Consider the following 23,367-nt stretch of genomic DNA (forward strand, 5'->3'; position numbering starts at 1 on the left):
GTCGGAGACTTGCAGGCAGGCACGGCGGACAGTGCTCAGCTCCTGGTGCTTAGCTATGGACTCCCAAGACTCTCACTGCAGGACTGAGCTGCTGGGGACTGGCAGTTGGGGGCGGGGGCTAAGGGGCGGAGGCTTGGGGGCGGGGGCGGAGAAAAGCAGGAGGAGGAGGAGGGAAGGAGGATGAGGATGAGGGAGGGGAGGAGGACGGAGAGGTCGTGGTGGACGGTGACAGGATAAAGGAAGAGGAACGAGGAAGGAGAGGGATGGAAGGAGGAGGTAAAAGAGCAAGAGGGAGGGAAAAAGGATAGATGGAAAAGCAGGAAGACAAAGAGGGTAAAAGGAGGAGGACAGAAGGGGGAAAAGAAGACCGGGGGAAAGGAGGAGGGTAGGGTGGAGGGAAAAGAGGAGCGGGGGGAGTGAAAGAAGAAGGACGAAGTATGGGGAAGAGGAGAGAGAAAGGAGGGAGCAGAAAAGGACGGGGAGGAAACTAGGCAGCGGCGGCACTCATGCTGCTATCTTTTGGCCAACGACCTCAAGCGGGGCCGGGCTACAGACACCCCAGCTGCCCGGGCAGCACTAGCACCGAGGAGCTGACAGTCGGGCAGGGCCCGGCCGGGCAGCCTCGGAGACTCCAGCTCCCCATGCTCGGGGACCCGGTCCAGTCCCCCATGCTCCGGGACCCGGTCCGGAGGCTCCTCAGCCCTGCGATCGGTGCTTCTCCTCTCCTCGCCCCCCCTCCCTGCCTAGAGGACAGGTGGGGGGTTCGACCAGCCGCCGCCGCGGTGCCTCCTTCTCCTGTCTTGGGTTCTAATGGCCCGGGGGAACCCCTCGGGGCCAAGACCAAATTCTACAACCTGCCGCCTCTCACGCCTCAGAAGCGGGAACCTCCGCCGGGCCAGGTCTTCCGCGTCCGGGGACCCATCGGGTCCTGCGCACGCGCCCGGCGGCCGCGCCAATGGGCCCGCGGGCACGGAGCATGCGTGGGAGCCCCGCCCGGCAAACTTCCTCCAAAGGGGAGGAGCGTTTCCAGGGAGCCCGGAGCCTTTTTTGACTGCATTGGCCCGGGGACCCTGGCGCCCGATTTTGAAAAGGACCAATCGTTTGGAGATACTGGAGCATCATCTTTCTGGAGGAGTTTGGGCCAGTATTCATGGGAAAAAGAAACACGTGGTTTCCACGTTTTTTCGCTCCCAATTCGTATGCTCTGACTTCTGTGATCCTCACTCGTTTCTTAAATCCCTCGACTTTGTTGGTCTCTGTCTGGAGGGGCAGATTTCTTTTTCAGATCATCCATTTGGATGCACTAGGGATGAAAAGGGAAGTGAATAAACAAAAGCAATGGGGTAAAAATAAAGAGAATCTAGTGAGAGTTCATATAGTTAGTGAGAAACACTCGTCTCCGTTATACAAGCACCTTTCGCTTCAATGATATTAGGTAAAGCCCTGACGAACAAGTAGCAGAACCAGAATTCTTGTGTGAGACCTGGAATTACTTTTTTTTTTTTTTTTTTTTTTTTTTTTTGCGGTACGCGTCCCTCTCACCTCTGCGGCCTCTCCCATTGCGGAGCACAGGCTCCGGACGCGCAGGCCCAGCGGCCATGGCTCACAGGCCCAGCCGCTCCGTGGCATGCGGGATCCTCCCGGACCGGGGCACGAACCCGCGTTCCCTGCATCGGCAGGCAGACTCCCAACCACTGCACCACCAGAGAAGCCCTGGAATTACTTATTTTATTGAACACCTGCGTAGCAGTTACTGTGTGCTAGGCAGTATTCTGAGAGCTTTAGAAATATTAACTCATTTAATCCTCACCACTTGAATGACCCTGGGAGAGAGATGGCCTCTGTGTTGTGTTAATCATACATACCTAGAAAATACAGGAAACTTAATAACCAGGAAATTTAAAATTAATAAAAGTCATCTTTTGCAAAAATAGTTTTACCTGCTTCTTCAACTCAGTTGTACCATATTAAAACTTGCCAAGCCTAATCGTCATTTTAATCCTCAATATTTATGTGTTCTGACCATAATAGAGTTTTTAAACCACTTTTAGATAGTTTCCTTTAAATTGCCTATATTTTCCTGCCAGCTGGATTAGAAACACAAGCTCTGTGTTTAGATATCAGTAATGTTTAGACATGATGAGATTTGATTGGTCTATTCATTCAGAATATATCCATTAAACCTTATTATCTGCCAAGAATAGTAATAAACTCTTTGAAAAGTAAAATAAGCAGTAGAGTGGAGGTAAGAGCTACCCGTTCTCTGATGTACTCCATATTTATCTCTTGTTCAAACAGTTTGGTTTTGACCCTCTGTTCTGTATTTAACCATTGCCTTCTGCAGTCACCCTGACTTTACTAAGCTTTAGCTGCCATCTTTCATAAACTTTCCAGCTTACCCTGGGAACTTCAGCAGTGGCTTTCAGGAATCTTGGTACCAGCCCAGATTCTACTGCTACCTAGTTATGTGCCATTAATCTCTCTGGAATTTTATCAACTGTAAAATAGAAATGATTTACCTACTTTACAGGATAGCTGTGAAGGACAGGTTATTTAAACCTGTATTTATTCATAAAATAATCTAATAAGTATTTGTCGAGTACCTATGGGTACAAAAATAGTATCCAGAGAAATATCCAGAGGCGCCTGGTCTGTCTTTTCACTGAAATAGAAGGGCAGAGGAATCTTGGCTTTGCCACTTAGTAGTTGTAATTTGAGTAACCCCTCCCGGCTTCGGTTTCCTCCTTTGAAAAATGGGCATTGTGATGGCGCCTAACTCACAGAGTTACTGTAAGCATTAAATGCGATCACATATTTCAAGTGCTTAGGACAGTACCTGGCACATAATAAGTGCCCCCCAAATGGTAGCTATTGTTAACCTGTCTTATATCAGGAATGGAGACTCCAAATCGTCCTCGTGTCTGGGGTTTAGGTAACCTAATTCTGCCCAATATAACTACACTTTTCTTAGTCTATTCTCAGAATGAATGAAGAATGATTATGATACTTCATGTTATACGTGAACTTGTCATCAACTGTCTCAAGATAATCCCATTATTTTAAATTCACCACTGATTAGCTGAGCAAGGTTAATGATTGAACCAATTGAGATATGTGAAAACATTTTTTTAAAACTGTAAAGTGCTATACCACATTAAAACTATTTTAATAACTCCCATTTCACTCGTTTCACTTGCCTTCTCTCCCAGTTCTCTATATGGTTCCTAAAATGTGTGGTTTTTCAAAATTATTAGCATGGAGTTAAGATTTCACTACTCAGTGTGGCTCATTAACTGGTGGTGAAAAATTCTAAAAGAGCAGTTCTTAGAATGTTTCGAGCCATGATGGCATTGTTAAATGGAAACACTGGGATGTATACTAAATTCTGAGATATTTGCTTTAAGAAAATAAGCCTCCCTGCTTTAACCCCAATTTTTTTCTTAGATGAATAGCTTCGAGCAGCTAGGTTTTATTCATTGTAAAAATATACTGTATGATTATGGTAAAACACACACACACGGAAAACAATGATTGTTTGTGCGATTGGTTCAATTGTGCTAGAGCCTTACCAGGACCCTTTGGGAGTGGGTGGCCTCTAAGCACGTAAAAGTGTCCCCGCCCACACCCCCAGACTTCAGTGTTTTTTTAATTGCAAAGGTGTAGGGTGTCGTAACAGGATGGAAAAATTCGTCCTGGGAGATAACAAGCTTGTTGGCCTCAGTCATAAGGGGACACTGGGCTAACCAAAACGGAGAAAACAGGGTATTAGACTTAGGGCAGAAAGGATGGCGCTCCCATACACCTTATTCCATTCTTTCTTTCCTAAATAATGGTTAACGAAACCACGCCAGGGTTAACACAGGAGCGGAAGAACAAACAAGGTGAGTCTGCACTAGGGAGAGAGAAGGGAGAACCGGGTTTTGTGGGGAAAGGAGGCTCCCTCACTGCCTGTGCGCCCCCAGCAAGAATGACACAGGCGCCTGCGATAATGCTCATTGCTTGCGTGGTAAACAGGCGTCAGCGGGCCGGACCCAGAACGCATGCGCGGAGGGGCGGTGCCCAAATGATTATCCAGGGCTGCAGGTTGTAGTTTTTGTTTTGGCCGGAGAGGCTTACCCGGGGTTGCCTTGGCTGAGAGAAATAAAGGAGAAGGATTCACGGATTAAGATAAATTCCTCATTTTCATTACAGGCTTGGAGGTGGAGGATCTCAGTGTTGGTGCCCCGAGCTTGGGAGTTAGGCGGGTCGGAACCAGTCCTGCCCCACTTTGTGCCCACCGGTGTTGGGGATGGTAGGGCTGCAAAAGTGAGCACGCACTCGTCTAAGAGCTTCCTCCTTTCTTCTCTTTCCCCCCTTTTTCCTCTCTCCCTACATCAGCTCCTCACTTTGACTTGTGCTTATATGAACGGGAGCCAGAAAACCTTGAGAGCTCCAAACTAAGCTTCGGCACGGACATGGCACAGGAGAAAATGGAACTAGGCTTGGAGGTGCTGCCGAGTTCAACCACCACAGAAGACAACACTCTGAGAAGATCCAACAGCGTCCCTTTGATCAGTGGGCTTGGGTGAGCAGGACTGAGATACTGGAGGAGGCAAGCGCGGGCGGTGGAGGGTGGCAAGAGCTGCAAAAAAGTGACTTCCAATAGCATTCCCACCCCTTTATTCATCGAGGTTCTGCGGGTATCTCCGGTGTTCCTGGTGTCCGGAAGATCCCACCCTCAGTCTGGGGGCGGGGGGAGGTGGGGCGGGCTGACCGGAGGGCGAGCTCACACAGGAACCTGAACGTCCTCTTCTGACAGTTCATCGCGACCGGAAAGCAGCAACCATTTGGTTTGGAGCACGACTTTTTCTAGCTTCACCCCATCTCTTACCCACTCTTGAAGAAACTGTGCACTCCCCACCCTCGCCTCCAGATCTTTTGTAATGACTGATTTTTGTCATTCTCTCCGCTGCTTTGTCACTTCTGACCTTCACCTTCAGCACAGTTGGAATGGAACTAGTTGTCAAGCAAATAAGCTTGGGCCTTTTTTACACCTAGCTTTTATTTGAACAAAAAGTTTAGGTATCACCGAAAATTGATCTCCTAAATTTTGCATTCTCAATGGCCAATATTGCCCCTAGTTAGTTCTTGGTGGGTGAAAAATTTTTTCTCGTATGTATAAAGCACAGGTATACATACAGCACATAGACTGATATGCAGTATATTTGTGCTTTTTAAATGGTGTGGGGATTTTCGAGGAGGAGTTGGGGGAGGAAATGTCTAAAAGGCTCTTTAGAGCTCTGCTGATGAAAAAAGATTTAAAAGATTTAACTAACTGATGGTTAACTGTATTTCCTGCACATATCCAAAGATCTGGCATGACTTAAGCTTATTATTTCTTAAAATAGAATTTTAAAGTGAGATCTTGGATCTCACATCCCAGTATCATAAGGTTTTCTCAGTATTGTAAAAATGTCTGAAAAATGCATTCAACGTTACAAGGGAACTCAAGAGACCGGATCTATCTTCCTTGTTTAATGTATGGGGAAACAGGCCCATGAATCTCCAAAATGTCAGTCAGTAGTAGAGCCAGTACGAGGAAGCTGTGTCTCCAAACTCCTAGGCTAGTGCTTTGTCCACTACTAATCAATATCTAAGTTGATTAACTAAACAGATGCAGCTTTCTGGTTATTTGAGTTAAGGGAGAATATGCTGTAACAAAATGAAAAGCAAACTAAGTGACCAGAAAATAATACATTACCTTTTTAAACAGGCAGATAGAAAAATAAAGGGTGGAGGCAGCTCTGCATGTTGTACTGAGAACAAGAATATTCTATAAATTCAGGATTCTACTCTAAATCCTGTTGTGTGAATAAATGAGCTGTTATGGACACACTCTGCTAGTAGAAGAAAACACTTGAGGAGAATGTTCATTTTATTGAAAGGCTTTATGAAATGAAGAACAATTTGCGAATACGTAGATGACAGAGGATATATATTTGAAGGAACGTGTGGATCCTGTTTAATATATTAAGTGCTGGGGTGGGGGGAGGTGGGTGACCAGGCCCCTTTTCCCGATCCTCAAAGTCCTGGAAGCAAAGAGTGATCCCAGTTATCCCTTCATACTTCGCTTTGTTCTGCAAAGGATGTGAAATTTTTGCTTTTATCATCTTAGAGCGTGGTTACAGTGTTGAATTCCATGGCTTAAGATCCTGATGCAGGAAGTGAATTTTGTACAGAAAGGTTAGGGGCAGTTGCATATTTATCTAGTAGGAGTTAACCCACAAAGCAGACCAAGTCCAGGGACTCTTTGTCTGTCAATAAGAAGTAGCACAGGAATGGTATATCACATGCCCCAGGTCATGTAATCAACAAGAAAAAATTTAGAGTAGAATTACACAGAGCCTTAGTTGAATTCATTTCCCCCCAGTTCCTTGCAGTTGCATATGTCCACTGCTCACTTTTCCACTTTCCTTAAGGTGGGCCTCTGATACTCATTGCCTGGCCTCTATCACAGCTCACTAAATATTGTTGCACTTGTTTCAAGCAATTTTCCAATTTTGCTTGATGTTTCCTGTATATAAAGACTTTCAGTCTCTCTTGCAGCAGCATTTGCAGAATTTGTTCTTTAAATGTCAACTCTTTACTACAAGTATCACTTTTTTTTTTTTTTTTCCTGTACGCGGGCCTCTCACTGTTGTGGCCTCTCCCGTTGCGGAGCACAGGCCCCGGACGCGCAGGCCTAGCGGCCATGGCTCACGGGCCCAGCCGCTCCGTGGCACGTGGGATCTTCCCAGACCGGGGCACGAACCCGTGTCCCCTGCATCGGCAGGCGGACTCTCAAACACTGCGCCACCAGGGAAGCCCACAAGTATCACTATTTTTTAAGAAGTTCCTGCATAGTTTTGTGTTCATCTTGTATTAATAAAAACACCAATGTCAAAAGTTTTAAACCTCTTGGTTCTTTATACTCTTTAGCCCCTCTAGTTGGCTGACTTCGATACCGGTGTCAGTGACTTTATTTAAAGGTAGTATTTTTTTTCTTCTACTTCTCTGGCCCTTATTAGAATTAGACATTAAATTCGTGGATTTCTGCCAGTGCCTTCCCCCTTTAAATACTGCTAGCCTGACCCTGCATTTAAACTGTTACTGCCTCAGTTTTGTTTGAAGGGTGAACTACTGCCTGGGGGCCAAATTGAGCCTGCTGATTGGTTTTGTAAATAAAGTTTTATTGGAACACAGCCACACCCATTTGTATACTTATTGTCCTTGGGCCACTTTCCCACTACACTGGCAGAGTTGAGTAGTTGCAACGAAGATTGTAAGGCCCACCAAGCCCAAAACATTTACTGTCTGGCCCTTTACAGAAAAAGTTTGCCAACTATTGGGTTTATTAAACTTGTGCAAACCTGGAAGAAGAATAGTGGCCATGAAGAGTGATTGCTTTGGGAATATAACTGGCATAAATATACTGTAGTTTAGACAGAGCTGCCTACTGATCACTTAAACATTATCTAGTTATATGACTTTCACTTTTTCCAAATTGTAAGTAGCGCTTAATTCTAGATATCACCTAGGATTTTATGAATTCATGTTGAGTGACTCATATCAGTTGAAATATCAATGATTTTTTTCAGTTATAGTCTTATTAAATAAAATTGGCAGATGAAAATTTAGGGGAGAATATAATTGTCAGCCTTAAGAATTAGCCCGGGCAGGGGGAGAGATAACTTGGAAGATTGGGGTTGACATATACACACCACTATATATATAATAGATAACGAAGAAGGACGTACTGTGTAGCACAGGGAACTCTACTCAATACTCTGTAATGGCCTATAAGGGAAAAGAATCTAAAGAGTGGGTATATGTATATGTATAACTGATACACTTTGCTGTACATGTGAAACTAACACAACACTGTAAATCAACTATACCCCAATAAAAATTTTTTAAAAAAAGAATTACCCCCACACACAAAAGACCGTGGAAATATGTAACCCATTAGTTTCCCTCCAACTTCCTAGCAGTGACTGCTAAAATATATTCCTGTTCTCGTAGGGGAAAATGACTGGGAAAGGAAGTAAAAATTAGACCTGTACATATATCCTCTCAAAAAATATTGAGTTACTGCCTGTTATATGCAAGTTACTATTCTGCAAAGATGTATATCTAGGCTCAATAAGATTTTTTTTAATGTATTTATTTTTGGCTGTGTTGGGTCTTCGTTGCTGTGTGCAGGCTTTCTCTAGTTGTGGCGAGCGGGGGCTACTCTTCATTGTGGTGCGCGGGCTTCTCATTCCGGTGGCTTCTCTTGTTGCAGAGCACAAGTTCTAGGTGTGTGGGCTTCAGTAGTTGTGGCACGTGGGCTCAGTAGTTGTGGCTCGCGGGTTTAGTTGCTCTGCAGTATGTGGGATCTCTCCGGACCAGGGCTCGAACCCGTGTCCTCTGCATCGGCAGGCGGATTCTTAACCACTGTGCCACCAGGGAACCTCTCAGTAAGCTTTTAATAGGGAAAATAAATACTCAAAAGACTTCAACGTATGGTAGAATGACATGTGCTTAGGGAAAGAAAGTGCTAGGGTAATTAAGAGAAGGGAGTGAGAAGTGACAGCAGAATTGGTGAGGGATACAGGAAAGATTCTTGGACAGGTGGCATTTACGATGGGCCCTAACAGATTGACAGGATGCAGATGGGAAGAAATGGGGCCAGATAGCTGGATAGCATTCCAGCGACACGGAACAGGCTTGGAAGTAGGAAAGCATAGGTGTATTCCAGAATGCTGGTCAACTCTGTCTGGATCTCTGGCTCCCAAACGTTCATCTGCCGACCAGTGCTGATCCTAGGGGACATTTTACCAATCCATGATTTTAAAAAGTTACAGCATACTTTCCTGGGCAGGACTGTTTTTTACTCAGATTGTTAGTCTTGCTTTATTATTATTATTTTTAATAATAGCCCTGCTTTTTTTAAATAACAAAATATCCTTTTATAAATGAAATGATGGTGTTGATAGTTGGTGAGATTTTTAAAGAATGACCTTACTTGGCAAGAGAAAATGGTAGCAACTGTATGTTTGTGCCAAGATTTTGTTTTGAAAATTTCCCAGTCCATGAAATCCAAAAGTCTGTGGAGCTAAATTGTGGAAGGCTTTGAAAGTTATAGGAAAGAATGTAACTGAATTCAGCAGGCGATGAAGAGAGTCATTGAAAGTTGTGAGCAGGAGAGCAAGCTGATTGCGGTAGGGAAAGAACAGAGGTGAGCCGACCAATTAGACTATTGCAGAGTCAGTGGAAAAGTAAAAATGCTTTGAATTGGTTTTTGGCAAGGAGCCTGGAAAGAATAAGATGGACGTGAGAGATCACAGAGGTAAAACCTAAAAGACCTGGCACCTGATTGGATATAGGTGGCAGAAAAGAACATGTTAAAGATGTTTTCTTATTATCACTGGGGAAACCTGGATGAAAGGTACATGAGAACTCTCTATGTTCTTTTTGCAGTTTCTTGTCTTAAACAGTTTCCAAATAAAACGTTATAACAACACACGACTATATTTAAAATAGGTAACCAACAAGGACCTACTACTGTAAAGCACAGGGAACTCTGCTCAATAGTCTGTAATAACCTAAATGGGAAAAGAATTTGAAAAAGAATATATACATACACACATATGTATAACTGAATCACTTTGTTGTACACCTGAGACTAACGCAACATTGTAAATCAACTATAGTCCAATATAAAATAATTTTTTTAAGTTATAACAAAAACAAAACAGGCTGAGGCCCGCCAGGTGAGCACCTTCAAAGCTGGGCAAACGAGGACCATCTTCAGCATGCAGCAGCTGCTCAGCTTCAGTACGTTGTTGCCGTGGGGGAATGTGGCCCAGTGTGGCAAAATCTTGCAAATTTTCAGCAGAATCCAGAAATCTGGAATCTGGATCCTTTATGTGAAATCTCCATAGTTGTTCCAAGTGTACACAGCTAATTCAAAAACATTTTTAACGCTGAGTAGGCCAAATGAAACATATCTGAAAATCTCAGTTCTGTCGACCCCTGCTACTGGCTATCCCTCTCATTCATGTGAAAGTTTGGGAGTCGATAGGGAGTTGGCACTAGCACATAATAGCTTCGGTCATAAATTTAAATTGGTTACAAGTTTACACAGAAAATGATGTCTCTCCAAGGCCACAATAAATTATAGTTATTCTTGGTAGCATGATTAGAGGTAACGTGGCATGCTTGAGAATTCCTTACCTTACATGGACAGTTGTTTAGGTTCAGCCAACCAAGACTTTGTGTGTGTGTGTGTGTGTGTGTGTGTGTGTGTGTTCTACTTCCTACATCTGCACAGCTGTCTCCACAAAGAAGCCATTTACATCAATGGCATTGTCGTTTAAGGATTTGAAATCTTATTTCTTTAAAAAATGTCTGTAATGGATTTTAAATGACAAATGTTTTCCTTTTCTTCTTGGTGGTAATACACAGGTGTTCCAATCTGACACATTAAGAACTCGAAGAAACAGTACATCGTGTATGGCACAGCACTGTCTGGTAAGAAAATGCTTATAGACTTGCACTATTGGTCTTAGTCAGTGGTTCTCAAACTTGAGTGTGCACCTGGAAAACTTGTGAGAACAGACTACTGGCCCTCAACCCCAGAGTTTCTGATTCAGGAGGTCTCAGGCAGGGCCTGAGAATTTGCATCTCTAACAAGTTCCCACTTTGAGAAACATTGCTCTAAACATTACTGAAGGAAAAATAAACACATTGGCTGCAGTTATGACTGGTACAGCTGCTGCAGCTGCAGGAGAATTAACTTTTAAATCCCGCATGGATTTAACATTGAGATTTGCTTTTATATATAAAACCATCTGGCTTTCAATTTTTAAAAGAACATTCTAATTTTGAGAGGAAAACTTGCAGGCTCTCCTAAGGGTAGCTTTCAGGCTTATAGTTGGACTTTATCTCGCATTTATCTTGAATTGAAAATATAGTTTGAGGGAGACGCAAGAGGGAAGACATATGGGAACATATGTATATGTATAGCTGATTCACTTTGTTATAAAGCAGAAACTAACACACCATTGTAAAGCAATTATACCCCAATAAAGATGTTTAAAAAAAAAAAATAAATAAAAATAAAGAAAATATAGTTTGTTTTTCATGGTGTTATAATGCAATCTCTAAATTAGAACTCATCTACAAATTATCCTGTAAACATAGGAAATATGCTTGTACATCAGTAAGCCAAAGTGAATAAATGATTCACTCTCTGAATCATTTTATTGAGGTGAAATTCATATAACACATAGTTAGCTCTTTTAAAGTATACAATTCAGGGGCATTTGGTGCATTCACGATGTTGTCCAACCACCACCTCTCTCTTGTTTCAAAAAGCACACATCCTTGTCTTGTTCCTGATCATAAGTGGAAAGCTTTCAGTCTTTCATCATTGAGTATGATATTAGCTATAGGTTTGGGTAAATGCACTTCATCATGTTAGGGAAATTCCTTTCCACTCCTGCTTGCTGAGTAGTTTTATCATGAAAGGGTGTTGAATTGTTTCAAATGCTTTTTCTGCATCTATTGAGATGATCATTTGTTTTTTCCTCTCTATTCTGTTAATATGAATTACTACTTTGATTTTCTTATGTTGAACCACCTTTGAGTCCCTGGGATAGACCCCACTTGGTCTTGGTGTATAATCCTTTTAATGTACTATTAGATTTGGTTTGTTATTATTTTGTTGAGGATTTTTCCACCTGTATTCATAAGGGATATTGGGCCGTAGTTTTCTTTTCTTGTAGTATCTTTGCTGGCTTTGGTACCAGAATAATGCTGATCTCATAGAATGTGTTAGGAAATGTTCCTCCTCTTATATTTTTGGCAGAGTTTTATTAGGATTGGTGTTGATTCTTTAAATGTTTGGTAGAATTCACCAGTGAAGCCATCTGGCCCTAGACTTTTCTTTATTGGGAGGTTGTGGAAACAGATTCTATCTCTTTACTTGTTTACAGGTCTTTTGAGATTTTATAGTTCCTCTTGAGTTAGTTTGGTAATTTGTGTGTTTTTAGAAATTTGTCCATTTTGTCTAGATTATCTGAGAAAATTGTTGATATACAGTTATTCATAGATTTCTCTTATATGATTTAATATGATGGAAGCTATAGAACATATTTTAATGAAATGTTATAGCTTGGAACCTATTTTAAAATATTGCCTCCTAATCTTAAAACTGGACATTTTCATCTTTATAAAATGATATTCAATATTATTCCCACAAATGTACTAATAGTATATTGGGAAAAAAATAGAACTGTTCATTAAACAAATCTTTCTTCCTCTACCCACCCGCTCATTTACTCCTTCATTCAACATTTACTGAGCACTTGCTTGTCTATCAAAGCCCTCTATACCAGATCAGCTCGGTGCTTTGTGACCACCTAGAGGGGTGGGATAGGGAGGGTGGGAGGGAGGGAGATGCAAGAGGGAAGAGATATGGGAGCATATGTATATGTATAACTGATTCACTTTGTTATAAAGCAGAAACTAACACACCATTGTAAAGCAGTTATACTCCAATAAAGATGTTAAAAATAAAAAGCCCTCCATACCTATCCAGTCTTCTTTTCTACTCGGCCAAGTCAACAAATATTTTTAGGAACCTACTATGTATTAAGCCCTGATCTACTTGCCAGGGAGATCTAACCTAGTTTGAGGGATTTAGAGAGGAAATGACATACTAGTTGAGATCTTACTGCTGTGTAGGTGTTCGCTAGTTTGGGATATTGGTTACAGGAACAGACAATATTCCAGGTTTAAAAAATGGCATGTTAGAAGGCCTAGAGTGTGGTGTGTAGAGAATTTGAAAGAAGTACATTCTAGCTAAAATGGAAGATGAAGCGGTGAGAAGTGAGGTTGGAGATATAAACTAGTGCAAAAGCTTGTGGGGCTCTCCAAGTCATTTTAAAGATTTTGCACTTTGGGAATTCCCTGGTGGTCCAATAGTTAGGACTCGGCACTTTCACTGCCGGGGCCCCGGGTTCAATCCCTGGTCAGGAAACTAAGATCCCACAAGCCACACAGTGTGGCCAAAAAAAAATAAAGATTCTGCCCTTTATCCTAAGGTCAGTGGAAAGCCATTAAAGAATTCTAAGTCTGTGATTGACCTGATCAAATTTGCATTTGTGTTTTTTAAATTAATTAATTAATTAACTTATTTATTTTTGGCTGTGTTGGGTCTTCGTTGCTTCGCATGGGCTTTCTCTAGTTGTGGCGAGCGGGGGCTACTCTTCATTGTGGTGCGTGGGCTTCTCATTGTGGTGGCTTCTCTTGTTGCAGAACACGGGCTCTAGGCGCACAGGCTTCAGTAGTTGTGGCACGCGGGCTCAGTATTTGTGGCACGTGGGCTTAGCTGCTCCGCGGCATGTGGGATCTTCCTCGACCAGGGCTCGAACCCGTGTCCCCTGCATTGGCAGGCGGATTCTTAACAACTGTGCCACCAGGGAAGTCCCAAATTTGCATTTTTAAAAGATTACCCTGGCTGCAGAGGGGGAAAGTATTGATAGATTGGAAGAGGACAAAAGTAGATACAAGAAGCTCAGATAGGCAACTGCAGTAACCCTGGCAAACAGCTGATAGTAACTTGGACTAATGTGATGGCGGTGGGCATGGAGAACGGTGGCAGATGCGTGAGATACTTGAAAGGTAGAATCAATTGGTGATAGATTCGATGGAGAGGGGGAAACAGTGGAGGCAAAGATGACTACTAGCTCTCTGGCTTGGGCAACTGATGGGATAGTGGTACCACAGAAGAAGGGAACATTGGAAGAAGCGTGGATTTAGAAGGGAAGATGAGATTAGTTTTGGACATGTTAAGTTTGAGGTTCTCAGATCTTTAAGTGGAGATGTTATGTATACTAGTTTGAAGCTCAGGATAGAGATCTAGGCTAGAGATACATTTAGGACTCATCAATAGATTATTATTTAAAGCTATGGGAATGAATGAAATGACCTATGGAGAGAGTATAAAAGGAGAAGAGAAGAGGCTATAGGAAAAAGCTTTAAAAATCACCAGATTTAAAAATCAGTCTCAGAAGAGACCCCACAAAAGAAGACTACGATGGAATGGTCAGAGAGATGGGAGGAGACTCAGAAGAGAGTATCATGTTAAGTGGTGAAACATGATAAAGACTGAAAGGTGTCCTTCTGAGTTACCAAAATGGAGCTTATTCATGAACTTGAAAGTTCAGTGGAGAAAAGGGTAGGATGAGAAGCCAGACTGGATTGGGTTAAATAATGACTGAGAGTAAAGGACCTATAAATGGCACCATACATATGAGCTTGATTATTTGGGGGGGGGCAGATAAACCTTTCTATGCCTTAATTTCCTCATCTGTAAAATGGGAATGTAATAGTATCTGCCTCATAAGTTTGTTGTGATTATATTAATCGGTGTAAAGCACTCAGCACAGCACTGGTACATACTAAATGCTCAATAAATGTGTTTCTGCTAGTAATAGTACATATGTAGAGAAACTATGTACCTGACATTTTTTAAAATGCATAATTTTCCTTAGGATTTCTAGGCTCTTAATGCCCGTAAGGTTCAGCTTAATATCATGCATATTGAAAATAAACCATCTTGTACAATGGATTGGGTTTGGCAGAACTGAAGTCATTTTAACTTATTTGATGATGGGAATTTCAAGGCTTATTGGTTTAGCTTGCTGTAACAGCATTATGCATATGCTTTTATTTTGTTCCAAGTATCACCTCATTATAATTATAAGACATATGGAGGTACATAGTTGCCTTAAGTATAGATAGGCTGAGTTATCTAGGAAAATGACATAGTAAGTAGAATGTTTGGGGCAGCAGTAACAAAATTCAGTTAGAAGTGACTTAAACAATAAGGGACATTTATTATCTCAAACAACAAGAAGTCTTATGAAAGGAGATTCCAGGGTTGGTTAATTCAGTGGCTCAGGGATGTCATCAGAGACCCAGGTTCCTTCCTTCTTTCCACTCTACCATCCTGAGCAGCCTCACTAACCTTTGTACCTAGTAACTAGACCCAGGGTTCAGAATCACATGTATAGCATGATCTTCTATATGTTTACAGATGTCGAGAAGGATATGTATCAATCTATTATTAGTAGTTATCTCTGGAGCATGGAATTATAGGAAGAATTTTACTTCCACCTTATGCATTTCTATACTATTTGAATGTTTTTCACAAAGCATCAACAATAGAGGTGTTTTCATTTCTAGCGGACATACCACATTGCAAAATAGAAACATCCCTGTTGAAAAAATATTGTTTTGAAAATCCAGTCGTCCCTTGGTATTGGCGGGGGATTGGTTCTAGGACCCGCGGATGATACCAAAATCCGAGTATGCTCCAGTCCCATAGCCCACCCTCCATATCCAAGGGTTTGAATCCTCAGATTCAATCAGCCACAGATTGTGTATTAAATTTGCAATCTGTGGTTGTTTTAACCCATGGATGGGAACCCTCAGATACAAATGGCCAACTGTATATTTATTGAAAAAAATCCAGGTATAAGTGGACTCGTGCAGTTCAAACCCATGTTGTTCAAGGATCAACTGTACTTGAAAAGTGTTATTGAATGATATCATTAACCATAAGTTTAAGGATCCTATCCCATATTAGACTGTGCTTAAAATTGGTACTGCAGGAATCTAGAGTATTCAAATTCCCAGAGACAGAAAGTGGAATGGTGGTGGCGGTGTTGGTTTAATGGGTATAGAGTTTCACTTCTGCAAGATGAAAAGGATTCTTTTCATTGGTTACATAACAATATGAATGTACTTATTTAACACTACTGAACTGTACACTTAAAAATGGTTAAGATGGTAAATTTGATGTTTATGTATATTTTACCACAGTTAAAAAAATTTTAACTGAGGCTGCTTTTAATGTATTAAAATGTAGGTAGAACAGTGTTTTAGAAAAAATTGCGGTGATAGAGGGCATTGAAGAATCACGGGTGCCATTTAACACACAAATAGAGATATATATTTACAAACCTTGTAAAAATCTGCTATCTCACAATTATTTTCTTAATTAAGCTCAAATGTTTTCTTCACCACTATCAGGAAATCACCCCACCCCACTTCTGATGAGCAGAAACCTGAGGCCTTCTTCTGGCTATGGAGACTATGCCTTCCCCCTGAATTACCCCTTTGCTGTATCCCCTAAGACCTCCGAGGTTGGCATGCCTGTTTCCCCACTCTTCTGCTTGGAATTCTCTTCCTGGAACCTCTGTTAAACTTGGTGGAGCCTTGTCTTTTCTCCAGGAAAAGTATCTCATCTTCCTGTCAGAAACGGTTGTACTTTACTTGAGCAATTTGTCCGTTTTAATTTTATGGCTACCAATATTTACCTGATTAGGTTTTGCTTTACACATTGGCAACTATGAACTCTAAATCCAATCTATGGCCCACCCAGTAGTGAGTGTGTAATACATTCCTTGCCCTGCATTATGTTCTGTCCTTCTAGCCTACATTCAATTCATGTTCAGTATCTTCGTAAGCCACCTTAAATCATTTTGGGAACTCGGGAGAGACATTCCTAAACATAGCATACAACCCTTGTTCAGAATTTTCTAAGTGCTTTATCTCTAGTAACTACAGTAGGAAATGGGTTAAAAATAGCAAACCTAGGAAAGTTAAACATTATTTTTAAAAAATTTAATGTCTTTACAATATTAGTTTTCTGTGGTCTCTCTTAAATGGAACTAAGCACGACCTTTCCTCCTATCTTAATTCCTTCACTAGAGATAACACTTGGGAATCAGCTTCACCCAGCACCCTCCCAATCCCCCAGTCCCACTCCTACCCTCCCTGCCCTGTGACATCATTCCTTGATGCTGGTACTGTTGCTTCCTCCCAAGGACTTTTTTTCCCTAAAGTGTGAGAGAATGGCACAATGGGAAATTTACACCAAAGATACCAGTGAGGTTTATTGACATCTCAGGAAACTAGTTCTATTTTAATGCCTTGTTTCATGTAGAAAAATTATCTGAGGTCATTCCCTTGCATATACCACGTACAGTACTTAATCTTTGGGAGAATTCTCTTCCAGATGCCTTTTCTACAATTAATTTTCTACGTTATTACTAAAAGAACCAACCAAGTCCCATAAATGATCCATATTTTGTCCAGTTTAAAAGCTTTACTGTGGCTTATACTTCTATAGCTCAAGTTCAAATCCTACCTTCCCCAGACATTTCACACTATATCCTTGCAGATGTCATCAACTTCAGTCAGGCAATCTTCTCAGGATTTCCTGGATAAAGTTTTCCAGTAGGAAATTCTGAGCCGTTGCCTGAAACTAAACTGGTTCCTTCCCATCTCTTAGATATCAATTAAAAATAATCTCTTCCAGGAAGTCTTTCATAATTAGTTTAGAACAGTTTGCCACACCATACAATTCTCTTCTTTTAGCTTTTTAAAAAGTAACAGTCATTTATAAAACAGCTAAAGTACCATATTTTTCTGTATGTAGGGTGTATGTATATATTTAAGTTCAGGTTAACATGTCTTTTCAATTAGATTATAAATCTTATAAACCTTAGTGTTGCACATTCTATATTGTGAACTTTCTGGACATTTGAATGAGGATGATATGAGCATCAGTAGTATGAATTAAACTTGTTAAAATTCTGCTTGTTCAAGGATATGTGTGTGGATATATATTGGATTGGCCAAAAAGTTCGTTCGGGTTTTCTATAACGTTGTCCTAAAATCCGAACGAACTTTTTGGCCAACCCAATGTATTTGAACTTTTTAAAAGTAAACCTAAAATTTTCAGATTTGGTGCATGTTGCCGCACAACTTCTCAATGATCAATGCTAATAGACGGGCACATTGGGGGAGAATATCCAAAACTGTGGATAAATCACAATATTTTCTACTTGCTTTGGAAAATAGATTATTTTTTACAGTATGCCTTAAGAATGGGCATACATTTTTTTTAATTAGCAATAATATCTAATGTTGGAGAAGTACAAGGAAATCAATATTTTCATACACAGCTGGAAAGTGAATTTGTATAAGCTTTCTGTAGGGCAGGTCAGCAATGCGTATCTACAGCCTTGTGACCCAGAAATTCCAACTCTATGAATTTATCATAAAGAATTCACTAAGGATGTGTGCAAAGATTAGTTTAAAGGTTATCATAGCATTATTTATAAAAAGCAAGCAAAAAATGTGGCAACAGTATGAATGTCCAGCAACAGAGAACAGATTTAATGAATGAGCCTTCCTTATCTGTGTTTGAGTCCCAGTTCTAGCAATTATCAGCTGTATGACCGAGCAAGTTGCTTAATTTCTCTGGCCATCAGTTTTCTAATCTTTAAAATGGGGACAATAATAATGTCAAATTTTCTACATGAAGCAAGGTATTAAAATAGAACTAGTTTCCTGAGATGTCAATAAACCTCACTGGTATCTTTGGTGTAAATTTCCCATTGAGCCATTCTGTCATGGGGTTGTTGGGAGAATTGAGTGAGATAAGACACGTCTGGCACATAAATAGGTGCTGCTTATTATTATGGTACTTCTATATGGTATAATTTTCAGCCTTTAAAAATGCTGTTGCAGGTGAATTTTAACATGGAAAGACACTTGGAATGGATTTTGAGTTTGTTTTGTTTCTAAAATAAAAATTCAATTTATTCATCTGTTTACCATACAGTACAAGAGAGGCAAAGTGTTTCACATCATAGATTTCACTTCCAACTCCTTGGAATGTTCATTTCTTTGGCTAAAAGGAGAAACTTGCTGGGAAAGTCAGGCAATGCTTAGGCAAGGTGAGGGATGGGTACAAGGGGGCTGCTAATTGCAAACTGAGTTTCTAGAACTGTCACCTGGAATCATAGGAGCCCCACTTCTGGACACTTGTGCCATCTCAGGCATCACCCCCACCACCCAGGCACAGCGACGCTTACTAGTGGTTACCCTTGCTGTCCTCCTGGATGTGGCAGTGCCCGCCATACTTTCTCGAATTCAGACCGAATTTTCAATGTGTCCCCTTCCTTCACTGCAGGAGACCATGATTCGAATCAGGACCGTATCATGAGTCCACTTGCCCTTCATGGAGTTGTACAGTCAGTCAGCAAAATACAGGGACTTCTTGTTCTGAATACACTTGACCAGGTTCAGGAAAACATTTTGCCGGTCTCCTTTGCCCTCCTTCTTGATCATAAGGGCTATTGCTGTTGTACCTTTCAAATACTTTCTGGAGGTGACACACACTTCTCTGTCATGATGCTGATCCACTTGGAAACATCAGTTCCTTTGCTCTTCATTCCAGCATTATAGAGATCTCAAGTATGTTGGGCCAGTCAGTTCATAGTCAATGACAGATCCATCCTCTGCTCTTCTACCCTTCCCGAGGGCAACTATCAGCTTGCAGAAGTCATCAGATGTGTCAGAAGCAATGTCCTGGGACTTCCTGGTAGTCCAGTGGTTAAAAATCCACCTTCCAATGCAGGGGACATGGGTTCGATCCCTGGTCAGGGAATGAAGGTCCCACATGCCACGGGGCAACTGAGCCCACGCGCCTCAACTTAGAGAGCCCATGTGCCACAAGTAGAGAGAAGCCTGCTCGCTGCAATGAAAGATCCTGCATGCCGCAACTAAGACCTGATGCAGCCAAAAATAATAAATAAATATTTTTAAAAAGAAAAAGAAACAATGTCCTTCTCCAGATCAATCTTGTACATTTCCTTGTAGACTGTTAATTTCCTGCAGCCCCTGGTTGGTCCCTGAGCAGGTGATTTCAATGAGAGAGTCTTCATCTGTCACCAGCCCCTTCATGAAGGAGGCTTTCAACTTGGAATCCTAGTACTGAGTGGGTGTTTTCAGAAGGCCCCAAATCACCTTCTCCAGGTGGCTGGACAAGTCTGACTTCAGTGCTGATGCAAGTTCCTTTTTGGTCCTTCTCTGATAGGCAAAAGTAATATTCTGTCTCTGTTCATTGCTACAGTTGGTCAAAATGTTGACGATGGTGACCTCATCCACACCTTTAGTCTTGATGGCCGTTTCAATGTTCATAGCGTCCCGCTCAGCATCCCAGTTGGTGTATGCTTTGACTGACCTGTCTACATTTGGGGGTGGATAGTGGTCAGTGGTCAGGTGGATAGTGTCAAACTTGCACAGAATTCTGTGAACAGTAGACATTTTGATAGAAGCTGGACCAGGAGCTGAGAGCTGCCAGTGGCCCCAGATGTGGAGCTGGAATGTGTTATCAAAAAAACCCAAAAACTCAAACTGCAAAAATAAACACTGAAATATTTACTATGGTCATCTCTGGAGAGTGGATGATGCTTTTTTCCCCCATTAATTATGTTTTATACTGAGCATGTATTGATTGCTTTATAATGAGAAAGAAAGTGAGTCAATTTCTGCTGAAAAAATTAAAGATCAGGATGAATAGGTGGAGCACAGAGGATTCTAAGGGCAGGGAAACTGCTCAGATGATACTGTAACAATGGATTTGTGTTATTATACATTTGTCCAAACCCATAGGATGTATAACACCAAGAGTGAACTCTAATATGAGCTGTGAACTTTGGTTGATGATGTGTCAATGTCATTGAACCTTGGCTGTTTCCTCCATCTTCTAGCAAATGATTAGGAAAAAAAAACTGATTTCAACACTTTCTTCAGAAAAATATAATTGGCGAGGTAATATCTCCTTTAAAAGTCATATGATGAATTTTAAAACGTAATAAAAATTCAGACTATCTGCTTCATAAGAATATTTATTTGGCCAACACGCTCCTCTCACTGCCTTTCTTGACCACCACCCACCTATAGTTTCAGCTAGAACCCTCAGGCCAACCTTTAGCTCTTTCTACTTTCTTATCATTTCTCCAATCTGCCTCCTTGTCTTCATCCCTCCCTTTTTCGGTCAAACCCTTGTCATCTTTTACCTGGCCCGTGACCCTGCTTCTAGTACCTCTTCCCTCCACCCTCAATTTGTTTTGCATATGCTGCTAGGGTTGCCTTTCTAAAATAGATATGATCTTCTTGTCTAAAATACCTTTGAGGTTTAAGACCTCAGAGGGCCCTATGCTTTAGGTTTCCTATTAGGCTCAAAGGCTAAAGTACAAAAACAACAACCTGGTTTCAGCCAAATTTCCCCCAAGTTTGCTTCTTGCCATGCACTATCACGTGCCAAGTTTCAGTCACCCTGAATCTCTCTGTTCCCCAAACATGGCTCTCTGCCTGAGTATCTCTTCCCCACTCCCTGAAATAGCCTCCCTCCTCTTTTCTATCTAATGAATTCCTGCCCTCTTCTGTGATGCCGTCTCGAAGACCCCGGGCAGAATCATATTCTCTGTCCTTTGAATTCCTACAAATCCTAACTTGTTCTGGCACTTACCTGTGGCCTAGTTTTTCCTACCTGGACTTTGAATTTCTCAAGGACAGGAAAATGTCTTATTTGTCTTTGGATCCTCAGGGCCTAGCACAGTGCTTTAGCGTATAGTAGGTGCTCATTAAATATATTTAAATACAATTCAATGTGATCTTAAGATATAATGTGAGCATACTTTATGGTAAATTCATTATCTAGCATTTCAAGAACAACCAGGCTACAGATAGAATTGATAAATGAATTCTAAAGGTAATTTTCAAGCCTTATTTTCACACAGCTTTAAATCTCTCCATTCTTTCGTTTCCCTCTTGTATGGGTCTTCATAAGCGTTGAGAAAAGAGATTCAATTGGATTTTTAATTTTTAAAAACTTTAAATTAAATTAATGCTGTTGCTAGCATGCATTAGGCATTCAAGAAATACCTTAAGCCATTCAACATTGACTTAATTAATGTTTAGAAATAATCAGAAACATTAAAGGAAACTTGACTTTTATATTTTAAATTTCAGTTTGTGCCACCTTCTCCCATTCAGGCTTCCACCAGTCACCTTCATCAAATCAAACAGGTAAGAAGAAGTTTTGAGAAACTGACAGCTGTTCATTAAAAAAAGTAAATTTTATTTTTCTTTTAAACAATACCTGTGGTTCAGTAATTCTAAGTGAGGTCACATGTGATTAAGTTTTTAATTCCAGGAATGGTTGCTCTAAAAACAAAAAAAAAAAGAAAAGAAAAAAGAATCCAAAACAACTAAGGAGCCCTCTATTTATTTGGGTTATTAACTGTCTTAATAAACTGATAGTTTCCCAAAATACTGCATACTCTTTTACCTTGAATCTAATTTCTTTCAGGGATCTCAAAGAAGATGATGAATGCTATATATGAAAATTAATATTCAGGTTCATAACAGCCATAGTTATCATGGTTTTCTTAAATCCCCAGGTGAAGAATTTTTTTGACACATAAAACCGTCTTTATGCTATCATTTTGTGTTCACTTCTCAGTGATTTGAGTTCAGGAACACATTGTACCTCACTGTCTTATGTTTTGTGTGTGTGTGTGTGTGTGTGTGTGTGTGTGTAATAGCAAAAGCCTAATACAGAATTAAATCTTTGATTTATCCAAGGATTAGCCACAGAACTCAAAAGATCAAATCGCCATTTCACCACAGGTGGTGGGATTATTTTTTTCACCCAACTACAAGCAGACTTTTGTTCAAGGCGGGGCCGCTTAACTGTTATGAAGCACTTATTATTCACTTAGCACTATAATAGGTCTCATCTGTGGTCTCATTTCATCCCACAACAAACTTATAAGGTCAGAAACCAAAGATGGCAGAAAGTTAGTAATTTACCAAATGTCCAGAGTTAGCAAGTGTCAAGCCAAGACTTAGCCCCAAATTACTGGATTCTTTTACAGCTACCCTCACCATGTTTTCAGTGGCACAAAACCCAGAGTATCTCGTAACCCTAGTTTTTTGTGCTCCAGCTCCTGCTTCCTTTCCCTCTCTCCCTCTCTCCCTCATACCATGGCTTCCCTAACGCCCAGCTTATCATCCACTAGCAAGAAAGTCTGGTTTAAAAGATCCTTTTACTTTTTAGTAAATAAGACATTCTTTTACTGTTTGTCTTTGTGAGTATGTAGCTATTTAAGAAATTCTTAATGAAAGAACCTAAAACTAGTAGCTAAAGGGACTTGTGCATTTTTTTGCTTCCCCTAAATTAGACCAAATATTTTTAAATTGATTACTACATGTTTCTATTTGATTATGAAGCTTGAAATCAGGACTAATTTAACTGGTTAGTAATATAAATTGTAAAGCAACTTACTTCCATAGTGACAGAATATATATTATAAACATTTAAAATGAAACACAAGTGGTGATCATTTTTTGTAATATATAGAAATAGTGAATCACTATGCTGTGCACCTGGAACTAACATAGTGTTGTAGGTGAATTATACTTCAGTAAAAA

The 23,367-nt window shown here is 40.8% G+C and overlaps 2 pseudogenes; one reads left to right on the forward strand and one right to left on the reverse strand.

The window, feature by feature from the left end:
- Positions 1 to 4,454: 4,454 nt before the first annotated feature.
- Positions 4,455 to 23,367, forward strand: part of LOC136142256 (P2R1A-PPP2R2A-interacting phosphatase regulator 1-like) — a 36,379-nt pseudogene continuing 17,466 nt past the window's right edge.
- On the reverse strand, positions 18,959 to 20,193 carry LOC136142457 (annexin A2-like; annotated as a pseudogene).

Source organism: Phocoena phocoena, chromosome X (genome assembly GCF_963924675.1).
Source record: "Phocoena phocoena chromosome X, mPhoPho1.1, whole genome shotgun sequence".
Classification (NCBI taxonomy): Eukaryota; Metazoa; Chordata; class Mammalia; order Artiodactyla; family Phocoenidae; genus Phocoena; species Phocoena phocoena.